A 17,748-nucleotide genomic window follows, 5' to 3' on the forward strand; every position below is an offset into this window, starting at 1 on the left:
CCAGATGGCTTCACAGGTGAAACCTACCAAATACTTGAAGAGTTAATACTAATCCTTCTCAAACTCTTCCAAAAAATTAAAGCCAAAGGAACACTTCCCAACTCATATTATGAGGGCAGCGTTACCCTGATACCAAAGCTAGATAGGGACACTGAGAAAAAACACCAAAATTATAGGCTAATATCCTTGCTAAACATAGATGTGAACATCATCAAAATACTATCAAACCAAATTCAAGAGCACACTAAAAGGATCGTACATTATGATCAAGGGGGACTCATCCCTGCGGTGCAAAAATGTTTAAACATACACAAATCAATACATGTAACTAATACATCACAGAATAACAGAAAAAATCATATGATCATTTCAATCATGTAAGAAAACACATTTGACAAAATTCAACATGCTATCTGGATAAAAACTCTCAAGAAATTAGGTATAGAAGAAATTTTCCTCCACATAATAAAGGCCATGTATGACAAGCCCAAAGCTAACATCACACTTAATGGTGAAAAGTTGAAAGCCTTTCCTCCAAGATCAGAAACAAGATGAGAATGCCCACTCCTACCACTTCTACTCCACATAATACTAAAACTTCCATCTAGAGTAAGAGGCAAGAACAATAATAAAAAATAAGTAAAATCAAAGGCAACCCAACCAGAAAGGAAGAAGTAAAATCATCTCTCTTTGCAGATGACATGATCCTATATATAGAAAACCCTAAAGACGCTACCAAAAAATTGTTAGAATAAATGAATTTAATAAAGTTCAGGATACAACATCAACATAAAAAATCAGTTGCATTTCTATACACTAAAAACAAACTATCTGAAAAAATTAAGAAAGAAATCTTACATACAATAACATCAAAAACAATAAAACTTACGGGGGTGCCTGGGTGGCGCAGTCGTTGGGTGTCTACCTTTGGCTCAGGGCGTGATCCCGGTGGCATTCTGGGATCGAGCCGCACATCAGGCTCCTCCACTGGAAGCCTGCTTCTTCCTCTCCCACTCCCCCTGCTTGTGTTCCCTCTCTCGCTGGCTGTCTGTCTCTGTCAAATAAATAAATAAAAATCTTTTAAAAAAAAACAATAAAACTTATGAAGAAATTTAACCAAAGAGGTTAAAGACCTACACTGCAAACTGTAAGACCTTGATGATAGAAAATGAAAAAAAATAATTAAATGGAAAGATATACTGTGTTCTTGGATAGGAAGAATTAATATTGTTAACAATCCCAAAATGATTACAGCCTACACTACCCCAAATGATCTACAGATTTGATCCACTCTCTATTAAAATTCCAATGGCATTTTTAAAAAGATTTACTTATTTATTTGAGAGAGAGAGAGAGAACGGGGGGGGGGGCACATGGAGAGAGAGGGAAATCCTCAAGCAGACTCCCCACAGGGAGCCAACATGGGGCTCAATTCCAGGACCCTGACATCATGACCTGATCTGAAACCAAGAGTTGGATACTTAACTGACTGAGCCACCAAGATGCCCCTTCAGTGGAATTTTTCAAAGAAACAGAACAAACTATCCTAAAACATGCATAAAGCTACCAAACAAACAAACAAACCCAAAGAAATCCTGAGAAAGAAGAAAAAAGCTGGAGACATCACACTTCCTGATTTCTAGTTATATTACAAACTATAGCTAAAAACAGCATGGTACTGGCAGAAAAACAGGAACATAAACCAGTGGGTTGGAGTAGAGAGACCAGATATAAACCCATACATGTATGGTTACCTAATATTTGAAAAGGGTGCCAAGGACACACAACGGAGAAAAGATAGTCTCTTCAATAAACGGTCTTAGGAAAAATGAATACCCACATGCCCAAAGGTGAAACTGGCCCCTATGTTACACACTCACAGCATTTACTTGGAATGGATCAAAGACTTACAGGTAAGACCTGAAACCACATAACCCCTAAAAGAAAACAGAAAAAGATCCTTCACATTGGTCTTGGCGATGGTTTTTTTTTTTTTATAATACAGCAAAAGCACAGGCAACAAAAGCCAAAACAAACAAGTGGGACTACATCAAACTAAAGAGCTTTAAACAGCAAAGGAAATAATTAATAAAATGAAAAGGGAACCTACAGAATAAAAGAAAATATTTGCAAAACATCTATCTGAAAAGGGATAATATCCAAAATACGTAAAGAACTGATACAACTCAGTATCAAAAAAGCAAATTTAAAAATGGGTAAAGGATCTGAACAGACAGTTTTTCAAAGAACACATACAAATGGCCAATAGGTAGGGAAAGGTGTTCAACAGAACTAGTTATCAGGGAAATGGCAAATCAAAACTACAGTGAGATATCATCTGATACCTGTGAGGATGAGTATTACTAAAAAGACAAGTGACAACAAGAATTGGCAAGGATGTGGAGAAAGGGGGATCCTTGTACACTGTTGGTGGGGATGTAAATTTGTATAGACTTTAAGGAAAACAGAATGGCAAAAAAAGTAAATATTGAACTACTCTATGATCCAGCAATCCCACTCCTACGTATATATTTGTAAGAATTGAAATCAGTGTCTCAAGGAGATATCTGCACACCCACATTTATTTCAGCATTACTCATAATTGCCAAGATATGGAAACAACCTAAATGTCCTTCATTGGATAAAAGAATAAAGAAAATGTGGTATATATACAATGAAATATTATTCAACCATGAAAAAGGAACTCTTGCCATTTGCAACACATGGCTAAATCTGGAGGGCATTAGTGAACTAAGTGAAAGAGGCCAAAGATAAATACTGTCTGGTATCACTATTATCACTTATGTGTGGAATTTTTTTTAAAGCCAATTTTATAGAAACAGAGAATAGGGCATCTGGGTGGTTCAGTTGGTTAAGCATCTGCCTTTGGCTCAGGTCATGATCCCAGAGTGCTGGGATCCAGGCCCGTGTCGGGCTCCCTCTGCCACTCCCCCGCTTGGTCTCTCTCTTCCTCTCTCTCTGTCAAATAAATAATAAAATCCCTTTAAAAAGAATAAAAAAGAAACAGAATAGATTGGTGATTGCAGAAGCTGGAGGGAAGGCAAATTGGGTGATATAGTTCAAAGGGTACAAATTTTCAGTTAAAAGATCTTAAGTCTGGGGCGCCTGGGTGGCACAGCGGTTAAGCATCTGCCTTCGGCTCAGGGCGTGATCCCGGCGTTATGGGATCGAGTCCCACATCAGGCTCCTCTGCTATGAGCCTGCTTCTTCCTCTCCCACTCCCCCTGCTTGTGTTCCCTCTCTCGCTGGCTGGCTCTCTGTCACATAAATAAATAAAATCTTTAAAAAAAAAAAAGTTCTTAAGTCTAACGTACAGTACCAATAATTTATTAATTCAGTATTGTATACTAGAAGGTTGCTAAGAGTAGCTCTTAAACGTTCTTACCACACACCCTTAAAAGGGTTCACTACGTGTGGTGATGGGTGTGTTAATTATCTTGACCTTGGTAATCATTCCACAATATATATGTATATCAAAACATCACACTGTACTCTTTAAATATATACATTTATATTTGTCAGTTATTCCTCAATAATTTTTTAAAGAAAAGAATCCAAATTGGAAAAATAGCCAGAACCAGGCAAAGTTACTAAAAGTGGTAGTCAATTGGGGCGCCTGGGTGGCACAGCGGTTAAGCGTCTGCCTTCGGCTCAGAGCCTGATCCCCGCGTTATGGGATCGAGCCCCACATCAGGCTCCTCCGCTATGAGCCTGCTTCTTCCTCTCCCACTCCCCCTGCTTGTGTTCCCTCTCTCGCTGGCTGTCTCTATCTCTGTCGAATGAATAAATAAAATCTTTAAAAAAAATGGTAGTCAATTAATTTTTAAAGGCTTATTTTAGCATTTTAAGAGCTGTCAAAGGGTCAAGAAGGAAAATAAAACATGTAATCTATATTTTGAATCCTATTTGATAAAAAAGGAGAAAACTACAGTAGAAATTGACATATTAAAAGAATAAGGAAGGGACATTTAAGGGACATTTGTTTAAAAAGCTGTATTGGAAGTAATGAAGAGATGTCTCCATTTCTTTTTTTATATAGATTTTTTAAAAGATTTTATTTATTTGAGAGAGAGAGAGAGAGCATGAGCAGGGAGTGGGGTAGGAGTGGCAGAGGGAGAGAGAGAAGCAGACTCCCCGCTGAGCAGGGAGCCCAACCCGGGACTCAGTCCCAGGATCCTCATGACCTGAGCCAAAGGCAGACGCTTAACCAACTGAACTACCCAGGCATCCGAGATGTCTCCATTTCGAGCAAGAATTTACACAGTAGGGGCTCCTGGGTGGCACAGCGGTTAAGCGTCTGCCTTCGGCTCAGGGCGTGATCCCGGCGTTATGGGATCGAGCCCCACATCAGGCTCCTCCGCTATGAGCCTGCTTCTTCCTCTCCCACTCCCCCTGCTTGTGTTCCCTCTCTCGCTGGCTGTCTCTATCTCTGTTGAATAAATAAATAAAATCTTTTAAAAATATATATTAAAAAAAAAAGAATTTACACAGTAAACTACAATAAAACAGCCCCTGAAGGGTGGAACAGAAATGGGAGAGATACTCTGAGGCTTCTCCTGGGACCACCAGCTCTTCCTTCTGTCAGGTCTGCAAAATAAAAGCAGAAAGTCACAATACCCTCAATTTAACGGTTCAGGAACTCAGTTTCCTAGGAGTCTGGAGCACGGAAAGAGATGACTAACAACCTAAGATTAATAATAATGGGCAAAATGTAAGCTAGAAGAATCCTAGAAACACCTTCTGAACAAATGGGCAAATACGAACTTTGGCAATTCTGAGGCGTCCATACTGCCTATTTTCCTATTCTCTTTCTTCTTCAATGACATTCTCCCTTTACTGCCCTAACTTTCCCCAAACTTTACTATTTTCTCCAATTTTTCATCTCCCAGAATTATGTTTTTTTTAATCTTCCTAATTGTCCATAAGGCTCAATTATTTCTCTAACTTGATCTTTTTCTCACCTATTACCTATGCTCTGAGCTCTACTGCGGTACTAAGATTATCTAATTGTATAATTCTTTCACTTGTATGCTTACTTTATAGAACATTGCCCTTGGAATCACATCATTTCCTAATCTTCCATTCTTGGTTTTACTTCTACCCTCTTACTGGAGTGAAAAAGAAAATAAGTACTCACTTCCACTCTGAGGTTATTCTTCTGGAAACACTGTGTTGGTGAGGCATATCAGGAACCTCTTATGTCTGTTTCTCTGACAGCTTTTTCCAGGAAACCTGCATTTATGCAGAAAGGTTGGGCCTTAGTCATCGTACTCTTAAAGGCAGGGAACTCCAGATACAGAATCACCTCAAAAGACGTAAATGCTAAAGTCCCCCCCAAATTTAAAAGCTTTCCCTTTATATTCAGAAAAATGCAAGCAAAAGAACATTCAAAAATAAAAGAATGTTAAGGACTTCTCCAAATATGTTAAAATCATTTACTTGGTGTTTCCCATTAAGTTTCTCTATTTAATTATCATGTTAGATCTTTCAAAAGACAAGCATGTACAAGACACGAAGGTAATTCATTTATATGTCTTCGATGTATGAACAAACGTTCACATCTATTGCTATTCTTAGGATTTTCTTCATGGTAAATTTTCACTGGAAGTTGTACCCATGAAGTAAATATCTTAGGAGGAAACATAAGTCATTTCCCTCTAGAAAGATAAGCAACAGCTCAATTTTACAGATATGAATTAGAGTTTAAGGAAGGAAATAATAAATAGCATGGGATATGAATTTTTACAGATATGAATTAGAGTTTAAGGAAGGAAATAATAAATAGCATGGGATCCATGAATATTTTATAGTGTGGGGCATGTTCATAAAAATAGAATTCTTGAAGTGTCAGAACCTAAGATAATTTTTTTTTAAAGATTTTATTTATTTATTTGACAGAGATAGAGACAGCCAGCAAAAGAGGGAACACAAGCAGGGGGAGTGGGAGAGGAAGAAGCAGGCTCATAGTGGAGGAGCCTGACGTGGGGCTCGATCCCATAACGCCGGGATCACACCCTGAGCTGAAGGCAGACGCTCAACCACTGTGCCACCTAGGCGCCCCGAGAACCTAAGATGATTTTTGATCAGTATTCATGAGTCAAGGTTAAGATGAAGCACATGTTGGAAAAATACTTCATGATTTTCTTGGCTAAATAACAGTAGAATTTCCATAACAAGAAAGGATGACACAAGAGTTTTGGAAAGTCAGAGGCAGGTTCCCTGTCTTCAATATCACTAACTTGGTGAAGGTCTTTAAATCATCCTTACCCCAAATCATTGATCAAAGGCACATTCTTTTTTTTTTTTTTTTTGAATTTTTAAATTTAAATTAAATTAACATAATGTATTATTGGTTTCAGAGGTACAGGCGTGTGATTCATTAGTCTTATATAACACCCAGAGCTCATTACATCACTTGCCCTCCTTAATGTCCATCACCCAGTTACCCCGTCCCTTCACCCCCTCCCCTCCAGCAACCCTCAGTTTGTTTCCTATGATCAAAAGACTCTTATGGTTTGTCTCCCTCTCTGATTTCGTCTGGTTTCATTTTTTCCCTCTCTTCCCCTATGATCCTGTTTTGTTTCTTAAATTCCACATATCAGTGAGATCATATGATAATTGTCTTTCTCTGATTGACTTCTTTCACTTAGCATAATACCCTCCAGTTCCAACCACATCATTACAAATGGCAATATTTCAGGGTTTTTTATGGCTGTGTAATATTTCATTTTATATATGTGTATATATGTATATATATACATATATACATACACACACACACATATACACATACCACATCTTTGTTCATTCATTTATCAATGGATATTTGGGCTCTTTCCATAGTTTGGCTGTTGTGGACATTGCTCCTATAAACACTGGGGTATGGGTGCCCCTTCAGATCACTACCTTTGTATCTTTGGGGTAAATACCCAGTAGTGCAATTGCTGGGTCATAGGGTAGCTCTATTTTCAATTTATTGAGGAACCTCCATACTGTTTTCCAGAGTGGCTGCACCAGCTTGCATTCCCAACAAAGCACATTCTCAAGGAAATAGTATAAAATATACAGAGACTTGAATAATATGAGATTTTGTTTTCTTGATGGGACTTTTCAAATGGAAGAATTACTGATAAAATGAAAACCAGGAACAAGCTAGAAATAGTACAGATTCCTTCAGAGTTCAGTGAGATCAATAGTTTATTCAGGAAAAAGGAAGAGCAGATTCTGCAATGTCACTATCAGTTTTCAGGTCTTCTTGGTAATGGAAGATGCAATAAACCAAAGGCTTAAGAATAATTTAAGGTCCAAACATAAGAGCAAAGACATTTACTAAATCAAGTCATGTAAGTAATAAACCAACTAATAGTCCCATTTTGCAACTCATGCACCTATTCTTCATACCCTTTTATTTTTTATTTTCTATTTTCAACTGTAGCTGACATACAATGTTACATTAATTTCAGGTATAGATTTGCCCTCTGGGTGCTGAGGGGAAGGGAAAAAATAAAAACGGGGGGATGCTAAAGTGAAAATAAATTAAAATAAATAACAACATAAACACATGGGCAAGGTGTGAAATTAATATAAAGCAAAAGCAGACCTGGATGTGGCCTCAGGTCACAAATGGAGACAGCAGAAGATCTTTTGACTCTGACCAGGTACAAGTACAAAAACAAAAGACCACAAGAGAAAATCCTAGATAGCCTGGTAGGTGTGGAGGAAAAATGTATACATTGTTCAAACAATGAATAGTGTTCCTTGGGACTTGACCTCCTTTAAAAGGGTAAGTTTCATCCTAGTGTATACCCCTGCTTCTCCTAAAGTGTAATCTATGAATCAATAAATTAAATTACCCAGAGTTTCTGTTCTCAGAAAACATCTCTGGATTCCTCAATAAAGATGTGTGCCTGCTAATTAGAGGAAAGATCAAATTTTCTTGCTCAAGAGTTCGAATTGACAATAACAAGTGGAGTCTGAAACTGCATCTGGAAAATCTTCTTGTATCATAAACTAGACATTAAGAAATATGCAGAAAGAATGAATTTCTGTTCAAACAGTTGTACAATAAACATTAAATCTTTTTTTCTGAATCAATTTATTTTTACTGTTTATCCATATGCCATTGGACTAGACTGGAAGAAATGTGACCTTGGTTATGTTGAGATTCTTCTCTGCCACAGAAGACATATCAAAGTCTCCTTTAGTGGGTCAGTGCCAAGATACTGAAAGAGTTCAGAACAAGTCTCCCCAAAATGGGGAGACTATTTGGAGCTGAAGGCAATCAAGACTCATCAGATTCAAGAAAAATCTTTTACCCCTCCCTTGACTGCCCAGAATTTATTTTTTTTAATGATTTTTTATTATATTATGTTAGTCACCATACAGTACATCCCCGGTTTCCGATGTAAGGCTTGATGGACTGCCCAGAATTTAGATAGAGGGCCTTGTCCAGAAAGAGAACTATCACCAGTGATAACTACGAAGAATATGGGTTAGGTATGATGAACTGGGGTTGTGGGGGGAGCTTGGTGAGGTCTGGAGATCAAATTCCTCTCTGTGTCCCACTGTCTCTGCATGTCATGGCAAACATTTTTTACTACATATTTGCTCTACCCATCCTATGAATTATCTTCTTTCCTTTTGAAGTGCCAGACCCTTAGCACCTTCCCCTTAGCTCAGAATGATATATAAGCCTCAATTGCCTGACTGCTGGTGGGTCTTATATTTTTATGGGGCTGCCATAGGTACATAATTAAATTTGTTTTCCTCCTGTTAATCTGTCCTATATTAATTTGATTACTAGACTAGCCAAAGAACTAAGAAGGGTAGAGGAAATTTTTTTCTCCCCAGCAATATTCAGGGGCACAAGGGAAGTCAGGTGCATGCCCTTCATCCATTTCTCCATTAGTTATCACTGGGGGAGTCATCATCTCTATCCACATGACCCTCTGAAACCCATTGGTTCTCAACTCCTTTTGTTATGTGATTTACACAGCTTCTGTTACTTCCTTTTAACACACTCCCTTTTTTCTCAGAACCTCTATTTTAATTTCTACTTTCTCCAAAATCCCTATAATTTTCCTAAAGGTTATGATTTGGAAAACAGATGCTAGGAAGTCTAGTAAGCTACTGCTTCTTCAACTCTGACACTTACTTACCTTGTTGCAATGCATTATAAAATCAGCTTGCTGCCTGAATGAGAAGGAAGCAAAAATTCCCACAAATAGGAATGTATATTTTGATCTCTGATCAGGTATTTTTTGCTATTCTCCCACTATGAAAATTCTTTTAATCAGTAATACTTGTGTTGTCCATAATTAAGAGCTCACTATAACTCAAGAAAACCACCTTAACTTGGGGTGCCTGGGTGGTACAGTTGGTTGAGCGACCGACTCTTGATTTTGGCTCAGGACATGGTCTTAGAGTCATGAGATGGAGACCTGTGTCAGGCTCTGTGCTGAGCATGGAGGCTGGTTGGGATTCTCTCTCTCCCTCTCCCTCTACCCCTCCTCCTGCTTGTGCACACCTGCACTCCCTCTCTCTCTCTCTCAAAAAAAAAAAAATGATAACACAAGGAGTCTGGTCCCTGGTCAAAAATCTATGTGTAAGCTGGCGGCTTAGCTCTGTTGTCAGTTCTGCTGAGCCCTTGATAACACTCAAGCTAAAATTCAAAGGAAGTATATTAGTTCCCTAATGCTGCTATAATGAATTAATATAAACTCCGTGACTTAAAACAACATAAATTTATTATCTTATAGCTCTAAAGATCAGAAGTTTAGAATGAGTTGGCAGGGCTGTATTCCTTTTGGAGCTCTGGAGGTGAATCCATTTCCTTGTCTTTTCCAGCTTCTAGAAACCATGTGCATTCCTTGATTCATGGTCCCTACCTCCATCTTCAAAGCCAGTAGTGTAGTAGTTTCAAATCTCTCTCTCTCTCTAACTCTGACCCCTGCTTTTGTCATCATATCTCCTTCCCTGACTCTCATCCCTCTACTTTTATCTTGTAAGGTTCCCTTTGAGTCCATTAGACCCACCCAGATAATCCAGGATAATCTATCTCAAAATCCTTAATTTATTAATATCTGTAAAATCCCTTATCCTATTGAATGTAATACATTCACAGGTTTCTGGACTTAGGGTGTGAACATCTTTGGGGGCCCATTATTCAGTCCGCTACAGGAAGGTTCGAAATATCTTCTTGTCCCAATAAAATATTAGATGTATAGACTTCCATATCCAGTCACTTGCAGACTTGATAAATTAGACCAGCCTTTTGAGGAAGACAATTATAAAAAGCTAAATGAACTGTATTTTTTTTAATATCTTTAAAACATCAATGGCTCTGTCAAAGTTTAACTGACCATACAGTTGTGGGTTTATTTCTGGGTTTTCTATGTTGTCCCATTGATCTATGTGTCTATTTTTGTGCCAGCACCATACTGTCTTGATCATTACGGCTTTGTAATATAACTTGAAGTCCAGAATTGCAATGCCTCCAGTTTTGCTTTTCTTTTTTCAAGGTTGCTTTGGCTAATCAGGATCCTCCATGGTTCCATACAAATTTTAGGATTGTTTGTTCCAGCTCTGTGAAAAATGCTGTTGGTATTTTGATAGGAATTGTATTAAATCTGTAGATTGCTTTGGGTAGCATAGACATTTTAATAATATTTGGTCTTCCAATCCATGAGCTTAGAATGTCTCCATTTCTTTGTGTCTTCGTCAATTTCTTTCATCAATGTGGGGTTTTTTTGAAGATTTACTTATTTGTTTTAGAGAAAGAGGTCACAAACAAGAAAGGACACAAATGAGGGGGAGGGGTAAAGGATGAGGGAGAGAGAGAGAATTTCAAGCAGATTCCCTGCTGAGCACAGAGCCCAACACGGAGCTTGATCCCACAACCCTGAGATTTTGACCTGAGCCAAAATAGAGTCAGAAGCTTAACTGACTGAGCCACCCAGGTGCCCCTCATCAATGTTTTATAGTTTTCATAGTATAGGTTTTTCAGCTCTTTAGTTAGGTTTATTCCTAGATATCTTATTGCTTTGGGTGCAGTTGTAAATAGGATTGATCCCTTAATTTCTCTTTCTGCTGCTTCATTATTGGTGTTTAGAAATACAACAGATTTCTGTATGTTGATTTTGTGTCCTGCAACTTTACTGAATTTGTGCATCAGTTCTAGCAATTTTTTTGGTGGAGTCTTTCAGGTTTTCCATATACAGTATCATCTCATCTGCAAATAGTGAAAGTTTTACTTCTTCTTTGCCAACTTGGATGCCTTTTATTTCTTCTTCTTGTCTGATCACTGTGGCTAGGTCTCCCAGTGCTATGCTAAATAGCAGTGGTGAACGCAGATGTCCCTGTCTTGTTTCTGATCTTAGGGGGAAAGCTCTTAGTTTTTCCCCACTGAGAATGATATTCACTGTAGACTTTTCATATATGCCCTTTATTAAGTTGAGGTATGTTCCCTCTAAACCTACTTTGTTGAGGGCTTTTATCATGAATGGGTGTTGTACTTTGTCAAATGTATTTTCTGCATCCTTGAAAGGATCATATGGTTCTGCTCCTTTCTTTTATTAATATGGCATATCACATTGATTGGTTTGTGAATATTGAACCACCCTTGCAACCCAGAAATAAGTCCTACTTAATCATGATGACTTATTTTTTTAATGTATTGTTGGATTCAATTTACTAGTATTTTTTTGAGAATTTTTGCATCTGTATTCATCAGGGATATTGGCCTGTAGTTCTCTTTTTTAGTGGAGTCTTTAACTAGTTTTGGTATCAGGCTAATGCTGGCCTCTTAGAATGGGTTTGGAAATTTTCATTCCTTTTCTATTTTTTGGAACAGTTTGAGAAGAATAGGTATTAATTATTCTTTAAATGTTTGGTAGAAGTCACCTGTAAGGCCATCTGGTCCTGGACTTCTGTTTTTTGGGAGCTTTGTGATTAGTGATTCAATTTCTTTGCTGGTTATTGGCCTATTCAAATTTTCTATTTCTTCCTATTTCAATCTTGGTAGTTTCTGTTTCTAAGAATTTATTCTTTTCTTCTAGGTTGTCCAATTTGCTGGCATATAGTTTTCCATAATATTCTCTTATAATTGTCTGTATTTCTGTGGTGTTGGTTGTAATTTCTCCTCTCTCATTTGTGATTTTATTTATTTGGGTCCTTTTTCTTTTCTTTGTAACATAAAGCAGGAAAGACTATGCAGTGGGAAATAGCCTCTTCAACAAAAGGTGTGGGGGAAACTGGACAGTAACATGCAAAAGAATGAAACTGGACCACTTTCTTACACCATACACAAAAATAAATTCAAAATGAATTAAAGACCTAAATGTGACAGCAACTTCTTTCTAGATATGTCTCCTGAGGCAAGGGAAACAAAAGCAAAAATAAACTATTGGGACTTTATCAAGGTAAAAAGCTTCTGCACAATTGAAGGAAACAATCAACAAAACTAAAAGGCAACCTATGAAATGGGAGAAGATATTTGCAAACGACATATCTGATAAAGGGTTAGTATTCAAAATGCATAAAGAACCTCTAAAACTCAACCCCCCAAAAACGAATAATCCAATTTTAAAATGAGCAGAAGACATGAATAGACACTTTTCCAAAGAAGACATACAGAGGCCAACAGACACATGACAAGATACTCAGTATCACTCATAATCAGGGAAATACAAATCAAAACTACAATGAGATACCACCTCACACCTGTCAGGGAATGGCTAATATCAAAAACACAAGAAACAATAGGGGTTGGCAAGGATGTGGAGAAAGGGGAACCCTCTTACACTGTTGGTGGGAATGCAAACTGGTGTAGCCACTCTGGAAAACAGTATGGAAGGTCCTCAAAAAGTTAAAAATAGAACTACCCTATGATCCAGTAATTGCACTAGGTATTTACCCAAAGAATACAAAAATACTAATTCAAAGGGAAATCTCTACCCCAATGTTTATAGCAGCATTATCTATAATAGCCAAATCATGGAAACAGCCCAAATGTCCATCAACTGGTGAGTGAATAAAGGAAATGTGGTACATATATACAATGGAATATTAGCCATAAAAAAGAATGAAATTTTGCCGTTTGCAACATGGGAGGAGCTAGAGAGTATAATGCTGAGTAAAAAAAAGTCAGAGAAAGACAAAGACCATATGATTTCACTCACATGTGGAATTTAAGAAATAAAACAAATGAGCAAAGGGAAAAAAGAGAGAGAGAGGCAAACCCAGAAACAGATTCTGTACTATAGAGAACAAACTGATAGTTACCAGAGGGGAGAGGCAGGAGGGATGGGTTAAAAAGGTGATGGGGAGTAAAGAGTGCACTTGTTATTATGAGCACCAGGTGTTGCACAGAAGTGTTGAATCACTATATTGTACACCTGAATCTAATAGTACACTGTATGTTAACTAACTGGAATTTAAACGAAACTAAAACAACAACAACAACCAAAAAAAAAAAAAAACAAAACAAAACAATGGCTAACAAGCACATGAAAAGGTGCTAATCATTAGGAGAATGGAAATGGAAAATAAAAAAAGAAGGAAGGAAGGAGGGAGGGAAGAAGAAAAGGAAGGATAAAAGACACCCAAATTAGAAAGACAAAAGTGAAATTGTCTTTGTTTGCAGATGCTGTAATCTTATATAGAGATAATCTGAAAGATTCCACCAAGAAATTGTTAGAATTAATAAATTCAGTAATTAATAAATTCAATTGCAGAATACAAAAATCATTTGTGTTTTTAACAATAAACTACCTGGAAAAGAAATTAAAAAACAATTCCATTACAATGGCATAATAAATACTATACATAATAGTAATAATAAAATACTTAGGAATAAATTTATCCAGGGAGATGAAAAATCTGTACATTGAAAACTATAATACATTGATGAAAGAAAGTGGGAAAGACACCAATAAATTGGAACATATCCCATGTTCATGGATCGAAAGACTTAATATTGTTAATACGTCCATACTATCCAAAGCCACCTGCAGAGTCAATGTAATCTCTACCTATTAAATACCTATAGCATTTTTCACAGAAATAGAAAATACAATCCTAAAATTTGTATGGAACCATAAAACACCCCAAACAGCTAAAGCAATCCTGAGAAAGAACAAAGCTGGAATCATCACACATCTTTGTTTCAAGCTATATTACAAATCTACAGTAATCAAAACAATATGATATTGGCATAAAAACAGAAACAGAGACCAGTGGAACAGAATAGACAGCCCAAAAATAAACCTATGCACATACAAAAACAATAAATATTTGGCAAGAACACTCAAGGGCAGTCTCTTCAATAAATGGTAAAACTGGATAATCACATGCAAAATTGGAAAAACTGGAAAAATTGGGAAAAATTGGAAAAACTGGATAATCACATGCAAAAGAATAAAATGGACCACGATGTTATTCCACTTACAAAAATTAACTCAAAATGGATAAAAAACTTGTATGTAAGCCTGAAACAAACTTCTAGAAAAAAACATAGAGGAAACTCGCTTTGACATTGGTCTTGGCAATGATTTTTTTGGATATGACACCAAAGGCATAGGTAACAAAAGCAAAAAATTTAAGTGGGACTACATCAAATTTAGAAGTTCTGCACAGTAAAAGAAACAATCAACAAAATGAAAAGGCAACCTATGGAATGGGAAAAAATATTGGCAAACCAGCTACAGACAAGGGGTTAATATCCAAACTATATAAGGAACTTATACAAGTCAACAACAAAATTAAATTAAATAATTTAAATCCAATTAAAAATGGGCAAAGGACCTGAATAGACATTTTTCCAAGGAAGACATACAAATGGCCAATAGGTATGGAAAGATGCTCAATATCACTAATCATTAAGAAAATGCAAATCAAAACCACAATGAGATATCACCTTACATCTGTTGGGATTACTAACCCCAAAAGATATCAAAAGAAAATAAATGCTAATATCAAAAGATAATAAATGCTGTCAAGAATGTGGAGAGAAAGGGCTGTTGATGAGAATGTAAATTGGTACAGCCACTATGGAAAACAATATGGAGGTTCCTCAAAAGATTGAAAATAAAACTTACGTATGATCCAGCAATGCCTCTTCTGAGTATATATCTGAAGGAAATGAAACCACTATTTTGAAGAGATATCTGCAACCCCATGTTTATTGAAGCATTATTTGCAATAACCAGGACATGAAGACGACCTGTCTATAAATGGATGAATCAATAAAGAAAGTGTGGGATATATACAATGTAATATTCAGCCATAAAAATGAAAGAAATGCTGCATTTGTGATGACATGGATGGACTTAGTTAAGGGCACTAAGCTAAATGAAATAAGTTAGAGAAAAACAAATACCGTATGATCTCACCCATAGAATCTGAAAAAGCTAAACTTATGGAATAAGTAAGTCACAGGAATAAAAAAGACTCGGCATAGGGGCGCCTGGGTGGCGCAGCGGTTAAGCGTCTGCCTTCGGCTCAGGGCATGATCCCGGCGTTATGGGATCGAGCCCCACATCAGGCTCCTCCGCTAGGAGCCTGCTTCTTCCTTTCCCACTCCCCCTGCTTGTGTTCCCTCTCTCACTGGCTGTCTCTATCTCTGTCGAATAAATAAATAAAAATCTTAAAAAAAAAAAAAAGACTCAGCATAAGGAATATAGTCAATGGTACTGTAATAATATTGTATGGTGATAGATGGTAGCTACACTTGTGCTGAGAATAACGTAATATATAAACTTGTCAAATCACTATGTTGTACACCTGAAACTAATATAATATTGTATGTCAACTGTACTCAAATAAAAAATAAATTAATTAAATTAAATTTATTTAATTTAAATTAAAAAGCCACTCTTATGAATAGACTGTAATAGTGGTTCAGGGGCTGGGGTGTGGGGGAAATGGGAAATTATTAGTCAAAAATTACCAACTTCTAGTTATAAGATGAATATGAGTCCTGGGATGTAATGTACAGCATGGTGACTATAGTTAACAACACCATATTGTATACTTCAAGTTGGTTAGAGAGTAGAACTTAAATATTCTGCCCCCCCAAAAAAAGGTAATTATGAGAGTTGCTGGATGTATTAACTAACCTTTTGAAGTAATCATTTTGCAATACATACATATATCAGGTTATCACATTGCATACCTTAAACTCCTGCAATATTATATGGCAATTATATCTCTTTAAAGCTGGAAAAACACTGTTGGAACCAATACACAAAGTCAGGAAAGTTGTAGGATACAAAATCAACCTCAAAAGTCAATTGCATGTCTATACACTAACAATAAACAATATAAAAAGAAAATTAAGAAAGAAATCTCATTGACAGCAGTATCAAAAGAATAAAATACACAGGAGTAAACTTAACCAAGAAAGCGAAAAACTTGTAATTTGGAAACTACAAAACGTTTTTGAAAGAAATCAAAGACACAATTTAAATGGAAAGACATTCCATGTTTATCAATGGGAAGGCTTAATATTAAACTGCTAAGACTTAATATTAAAAGTTAAAATGCCCAGACTACCCAATGCAATTTACACATTCAATGTCATTCTTGTCAAAATCCCAATCTTTTTTTTTTTTTTTCAGAAAAAAATCCTAAAATTCAGATGGTATCTCAAGAAAGGATAGCCAAAATGATCTTGGGGAAAAAAGGAACAAATTTGAAGGCCTCATATTTCCTTATTTTAAAATGTGTTACAAAGCTATAGCTCTCAAAGCAGTATGGTACTAGCATAATAACAGACATACACACCAATGGAACAGAATAGACAGTGCCAAAATAAACTTTTGAGTATGTGGTCAGATGATCTTCAATCAGTTTCAAAAACTATACAATCCATAAAGGATAATCTCTTCATCAAATGGTGTTAAGAAAATTGGATATCCACATGCAAAAGAATGAAACTAAACTCCTACCTGACACCATATACAAAAATTAACCCAAAATAGAAGGAAGACTTGGGTGCTAAGAAAGTGTGTTCACCAGTCTGCTAGTCCATGGGTCCCGCTCTGGCCCACACAGCTTTCAGTCATGACTTGCTGCAACGTGCAGATTGGAAATCCCCCCTGAACTTCCAGGCCACCGCCCTTGGGGATAGCACCTTCAAAGAGGTGAAGCTTTCCAGACTACAGAGGGAAATACTTGGTCCTCTTTTTCTACCTACACAGCTTTACCTTTGTCTGCCCCCCAGAGATCACTGCTTTCAGCAAGCATGCTGAAGACTTCCACACGCTGGGCTGTGAGGTGCTGGGGGTCTCTGTCAACTCTCAGTTCATGCATCTGGCTTGGATCAATAGTCCACAGAAGGAAGGAAGCTTGGGCCCCCAACATCCCCCTGCTGGCCAATGTAACCAGAAGCTTGTCCCAAGATTATGGCATGCTGAGGGAAGATGAAGGCATTGCCTACAGGGGCCTCTTTATCACCAATGGCAAGGGTGTCCTTCTCTAGATCACTGTCAATGATTTGCCTGTGGGGGTGCTCCATGGATGAAGCTCTTTAGATGGACCAGGCCTTCCAGTACATGGATGAGCACTGGGAAATCTGTCCCACTGGCTGGAAGCCAGGCAGTGACACAATCAAGTCCAGCATGGACCAATGAATACTTCTCCAAATACAACTAGGCTTGCAGAACTGTGGAAAGCTTGGGCTCTTTGTCCCAACCTGTGCCCCTATCGGGATGAACCATGCTGACCCAG

General features: G+C 37.2%; 1 pseudogene; it reads left to right on the top strand.

Moving 5' to 3' along the window:
* Positions 1 to 17,082: 17,082 nt before the first annotated feature.
* On the top strand, positions 17,083 to 17,673 carry LOC123781598 (peroxiredoxin-2 pseudogene; annotated as a pseudogene).
* Positions 17,674 to 17,748: the final 75 nt, after the last annotated feature.

The sequence above is a fragment of the Ursus americanus genome, chromosome 25, assembly GCF_024610735.1.
Source record: "Ursus americanus isolate L20-20 chromosome 25, mUrsAme1.1.p, whole genome shotgun sequence".
In the NCBI taxonomy this organism is placed as follows: domain Eukaryota; kingdom Metazoa; phylum Chordata; class Mammalia; order Carnivora; family Ursidae; genus Ursus; species Ursus americanus.